The following is a 6190-nucleotide window of genomic DNA, read 5'->3' as shown; positions in this document are numbered from 1 at the left end:
TAGTCTTATCCACGCCCCGTTATGGGACTGCCACGCCCCCTTAGGTATAACCACGCCCCTAGGGTATGGCCACGCCTCGTTAGGGTTAGCTACGCCCCCTTAAGGTTAGCCACACCCCTAGGGTTTAGCAATGCCCCCTTAGGGTTAGCTACGCCCTAGGGTTTGGCCACGCCCCCGCCTCGTTAGGGTTAGCTACGCCCCCTTAAGGTTAGCCACACCCCTAGGGTTTAGCAATGCCCCCTTAGGGTTAGCTACGCCCTAGGGTTTGGCCACGCCCCTGCCTCGTTAGGGTTAGCTACGCCCCCTTAAGGTTAGCCACACCCCTAGGGTTTAGCAATGCCCCCTTAGGGTTAGCTACGCCCTAGGGTTTGGCCACGCCCCCGCCTCGTTAGGGTTAGCTACGCCCCCTTAAGGTTAGCCACACCCGTAGGGTTTAGCAATGGCGCCTTAGGTATAGCCACGCCCCTAGGGTATGGCCATGCCTCTTTAGGGTTAGCTACGCCCCCTTAAGGTTAGCCAGACCCCCCTAGGGTTTAGCAACGTCCCCTTAGGGTTAGCTACGCCCTAGGGTTTGGCCACGCCCCGTTTGGGTTCGGCACGCCCTCTTAAGGTTAGCCACGCCCCTAGGTTTTAGCCACGCCTCGTTAGGGTCACACTGCTAGGTTTTCGGCATGCCTCCAGGGTTGTCTGTTTGCTCTAAGGGTTAACGATGTTCCAAAGTATGTGTCTGAGTTGTAGGGTGAACCCTAACGTTAACTCGACCTTTGACCTTTGACCTTTGACCTTTGACCTTTGACCTTTGACCTTTGACCTTGCGACAAAAAATAGGAAATGTTTTGTTTTCCCCTGCGAGTTTTTTTCACGGCTCCACTCATGTCGTGCCCCAGGAAACACGTGGGGCCACGTGTTCGCTCGACCTCCCGCTCCTGGGGCTGGCCTCTCGCGTCCGGCCAGACCTCTGGGTATGGCCCTGCCCCCGCCTGCGGGGCACAGTTTCAAGTGTCCGCGGGCAGACTCGAACCCATGGCCTTACCTTTACCGGTAAGCGCTCCACCTCTGTGAGCTATACGGCCGGCTCTGGAAGAGGGCAGGGTTTCGGGTAACTTGAACCTAACCGCCCTTTCTTCGCACCTTGGGCGGGATTTGCGGTTAAACCGCGCCCAATCACGGACCACACCCCCTCAGCATCACCACGCCTCCAAGCCCTAACTCCGCCCTCTACGCGGGGCCCAGCCCACCAGCCCTAACTCCGCCCCCTACTCGGGGCCCCGACTCCCAACCCTAGCGCCGCCCTCAGCACTAAGTCCCACCCTTAACCCTGGCCACGCCCGGAAGCCGGCCACGCGCCCACTCCTATCCACGCCCCCTCACCGCTAGGCTCGCCCACCGATCTGACTCCGCCCACTACCGTTAAACACCGCTTTTACCGTGGGGGCACCGTCACAATGGGTGTCTTCACAGCAACCGCCACGACTTTGTGATGGTGGCAGCACCGTGCCCATGGCCACTGGGCAATGGCTTGAGACCGGGTGAGCTTTAAGGTCCCTTCCACCCCAAACCAGGCTGTGACTGTGTGACTGTAAAATACGATCCCCATTTGGCTGCAGAAGAGCTCTCAGCACTGAGTCAGGCACACGATCAGGAACATCTTTCTCTGCTGCTGGCCCCGGCAGAGGCCACTGGAGACTGTTGAGAGCAGGACAGGCCTGGAGAACAGCCAGGATCAAGGACAGCTCCACCACCTCCTCCGAAGGGTGCCCAAGGCTCTTCATCTTTCCTTTCGCCTGCACCACCCTTGGCTTTCAGCGCCACAGCAGAGCCTTTCTGCAGCAGCTTCCAAACGCAGTTCTGCGTCTGCCAGAGCAATGCCCCAGCCCGTGCTGTGGTGTGTGGAGCCCATTCCATGTTGCAGGGCAAGCTCTTGGCTGGAGCTGACCTGGCACTGGGATTGGTTTCCAAGACCAGAGGCCTCCTAGCCACATCCAGACACTACTGGATGACCCTCCTCTGCCAGCTGTTCCCCTGTGCCCAGTGCCAGCTTTCAATAGCTGACCTAGTGGAGAGGCACAGATGTGTTCCTTGGCCTCCCTCTGCTCAGCTTTGGGCCATGGCAGGGGTGCAGGCCTGCTGTCCTGTGGCTGATCACTGCGCTAAGGTGGTTGTGTGCTAGATTTCCAGTTAGGGTTGGGGCTGGGGTTGGCTGTTGGTGTTAGGTGTGAGAGGTGAATGTCTAGAGGTCAGGGGTCCGAGGCCAGGTGCCAGAGGTGAAAAGGTCAGCCGGGAGGACTCCAGGAACATCAAGAGGGGCATAACAAAGTTGGCCTCTGTGTAACAAAGTTCTCTTCCTACTTCAGGTTAGGGTTAGGGAACTTTTCACTGTCGAGGTTGGGGTGCGAACCAATGGGTTAGGGGTCAAAAGTTCAGAAGTCAGAGGTCAAAGGTCGGGTGTCAGGGCCATGCTCAGTGTTTCGGAGCTGGGGTCTGGGTTAGGGTAGAGGTTAGGGTCGGGATTTCGAGTGTCAGGGTTAGAGTCGGAGGTCTTGAGTCACACATCAAAAAGGTTCAAGGTCATGGGTCAAAGGTCGGGAGTTAGGCTCAGGGCCAACCTCTGAGAGTCTCTCTGGGGAGCCAAGTGTAGCAAAGTTGTCCTCGCGCTGGGGTTATGGTTAGGGACGGGGTATTGCGTGTGGGGGTAGGGTGGGATGTCGGGAGTCAGGAGTCAAAAGGTCAAAGGTCAGAGTTCAAGGGATCTGGTTAGGGCCAGGGTAGAAAGCAGTGAGACTAAAGAATGCGATACGGGCACTCTGCGCGTGACCGACCTTATTAGGAACCCTAATCCAAGCTCTGTTGCGCAAAAACAACCCTTCTCTTCCACCGGTCATGAGGAAAACCCTAACCCAAGCTCCCAGTTCCTTACTATTGCTTTTTATGTGAGCAGCTCTTTAATGAAACAGAAGCATTTGTTTATCCTATTTCTGACATTCAAATTCTGTATCTCTAAGTTTCAGGCATGTGGTAAGCAGCTCTGTTTGCCAGCTGTATAGTTTAACGTTAAACACCTGCATAAGGCATTACTATGAGTCCTTACATATGTAAACAGGTTACATAGTACTGGAGTGCAGTGTTGAACGAGACATCAAGCAGAATGATGTGATTTGCATGAAGCTGCTAAATTTCAGAGCCTGCGAACACAGGATTCAGTGCTTAACATTGTGGTGTTGATTTTTCTTCCTGTATAGGCTTTTAGCGCAACCAAGGTGACTAAATTGTGTGCAGGTGCTCAGCATACTTTTGCTTTTCATGGAGGAGAAAGCCCGTACCGTAAGTACCTCTTCATCTTCCAGGTAGCCGATGCCTTTGTCTTTCTCTGGCTGGTGAACTTTGCAATTGTGCTGAGTCCGTGGACCTCTGCTGGTGCCTTTGCCTCCTGTTACTGGGCCTCTGGAAAACCAGCTGATGTTCCACTGTGCCCACTCTTCATTGGGACAAGCAGTACGGGAGACTGTGGGGCTGGACGTGAGCCCTGTCACATATCCAGCAAATGCATGTTTAACATGTAGGGAAGCCATTCTGCAGACACCGCAGCTCTCCCACCCCCCCACCATGCGCACACACACATACATGTGCATGGTCTGAGGTGTCATGGGCCCACCGGGATGAAAAGCATTCATATTAAGAGTGTATGACTTCTAATAGTAGTATAGATATATTATATAACCATTTCTATTATTATACTAGGTAATAATTCTAATTATGCATATTTATATATAATTACATGTATTATATCATCATATAGCTTTACTTATGTGTTCATGTGAAACTTTGAGCCTTGAGACTTTTGTTTGTGTTTCATGATGTTTCTTATGAGGGCATATTTCATTAAGGAGCCAGCCCAAACCACTCTGGGATTCTGTGATTCTTTGATTTTCTCCAGTACCTTTAGCACTGGATGTAATTCTTAAATGATGGGCAAAATGAGCCACAGAATCCTTCAAGTGCCAGAAATGTCAGTAAGGCTAAGACCGGAAAAGTAAATTGTGTTTTCTTCGCAGTGTCAGGAAACATGACCAAATTCAGGTTCCTCTTCATGCGGCAACAACCACCACTGCATGTTCAGGACCTGCGCATGCATCTTGTTCCAGTGCTAACTAGTGCGGTTAGTTAGTAACTACTGCTTGAGTCATAGGTGTAGAAGATCCATCATGCTTCTGACCTTGCGCAGTGACAGGTGTGGGCCTATATGTAAAAGCACCAAGTTTTTACACTGATGCCTCTAACTGTCTTCTCTCTGGCTTTTTAATGTTACTGAAAACTAACTTAGTACCTTTCTGGCCTACTTCTAGTTGTCAGTAAAGTCACTCTTTCCAGTTGTCTTCATATTTTCTCAGAAGCCTTTGATCTGTAAGGATCGGTACCAGCAGCTGTGGCTATCAGCTGATGTTTTTCTAGTGACTTCCTGCTGCAAACTCGAACCAGGAAAATACTGAAAACCTCTTGAGAGCCTTCACTACATGATGCGATGTGGCTTTTTCCTCAGATGGCACCATGTCTTGAATGCAGACATCTGCTGCCAGTGACTACACCCACTTGCATTGGATGGGAGTCACCAATAGCTCCACAGGTGCAGCCCCAAACCAACATCTGCATAAAGGTAATTGAGAATAAATCTAACAAAGGAGCAATTTACCTCCTGGCATGCATGTTTCTAACAGGTGACTTCTGTAAAAATAGTTTGATCCAGCTTGGGTTGCTCTAATTGCATTGTGAGAGCTTTAAGGGTTAGTAGGATTCAAACCACCTTGACTAGAAATAAGCATTAAAGGTAAACGATGTCAGCTGAGGAAGGCATCTTGAAGAGCAAAGGAGGCAGCAGTGTGAAAGACAGGACATGTGCACTTGTGTTCAGTAGAGAGATATTCTGTGAGTCTGTCATTTACAGCCTTAATATTACTGATCATTTTAAGTTTATTAAATACATCCTCGTTACTCTGCTTCCCTCAGTTGATTGTAAGTGCTTGGCACAGATGGGCTAGCAGGACTGGGGCAGTGAGGAGATGCCCAAAAGGCTCAAGCGCCGCATTAGTCAATGAACCAAAAGTGCTGGTGGGCCATTTGTCTCTTATAGACAAAATCTACCCTCCAGAATGCTCCCTACCCAAGGGCATGGGGACCCAGGCAGCGGCCATCCTTAAACCTTCCAATCAGGGAAAAGGGCGTGAGAAGGAGCGAACTCATACTGCATGTCCACCGTTGGTAGATTATAGACACTGCCTCACACTGGGTGTTTTCTGGCAGTCCTGATGCAAGTGGAAAGGCAGTCCTGAACTATTTGGTGGTAACCATCAAAATAGCAGACTCATGGTTCTCAGCTCTGGTGGAATCTGTGTTGTAAATCCTGACTGTGAGGGTGCAGGTGAGGGTGAGCTTCCCACCTGGGCAGGCCTGAGTGCCTGGCCAAGGCTCTTGGTGCAGCCAACACTGAGATGATGAGAAACTGCAAGGCCCCATGAATAAACAGTGACAGATCTGGCATACAGCCCTTTGTGTTTCTAGGGGTATAAAAGCAGGAGCCTCTTGTAGCTGAATTTGAGGCCTCACCTATGGGTGACCACACTGCATAGGAACTTCCCAATTACCTAAGACTCCTGGCATCAGCTGCAACAGGGCTTCCCAACTGAAGTGTGGGCCTGGATGATAAATGGTGATGTCTTTCTTCTTAATCACTGTTCTCTCTATGCAGTATTGATTTGATGCATTGCTAACTGTCCTCTGTACTTACATATTTACACACATAAACTATTTGTCTTTTTCTACTTATTTACTATACAGGGATATCTGCCCAGTTTGCTTTAGTGTGCTTGTTTAATCCACTGTGCATGTTGTACAGCTAGTGTGTAATCGTTTTGTTGAGTACCCTGCCTGTCAGCAGAACACTTGTGTACCCAGCAACCTCCATGCCTCTCTTACAGACACCAGGTCCTGCTGCTTTCCCCAAGGTGGAACTGGACATCTACAGAAAAGGGGCTCCCATGTACACGATGGAACCAAAAGCAGCCTTGGAGGAGACAAAGCAGGGAAGCCGGGGCCAGCAGACTACCGCCCAGGCAAGATAAGGCAGCCTGCCCACCTTTCCTCCTCTGCTTTGCAACTACCAGCCTTTGAGCATCCCCATCTTCTGTAGGGGCTTCTG

This window comes from Pezoporus flaviventris, unplaced genomic scaffold (genome assembly GCF_033815535.1).
Source record: "Pezoporus flaviventris isolate CSIRO_AGI_PZ_B2104156 unplaced genomic scaffold, CSIRO_AGI_Pfla_v1 ptg000196l, whole genome shotgun sequence".
Lineage (NCBI taxonomy): Eukaryota > Metazoa > Chordata > Aves > Psittaciformes > Psittacidae > Pezoporus > Pezoporus flaviventris.
Note: the sequence above shows the minus strand (reverse complement) of the source record.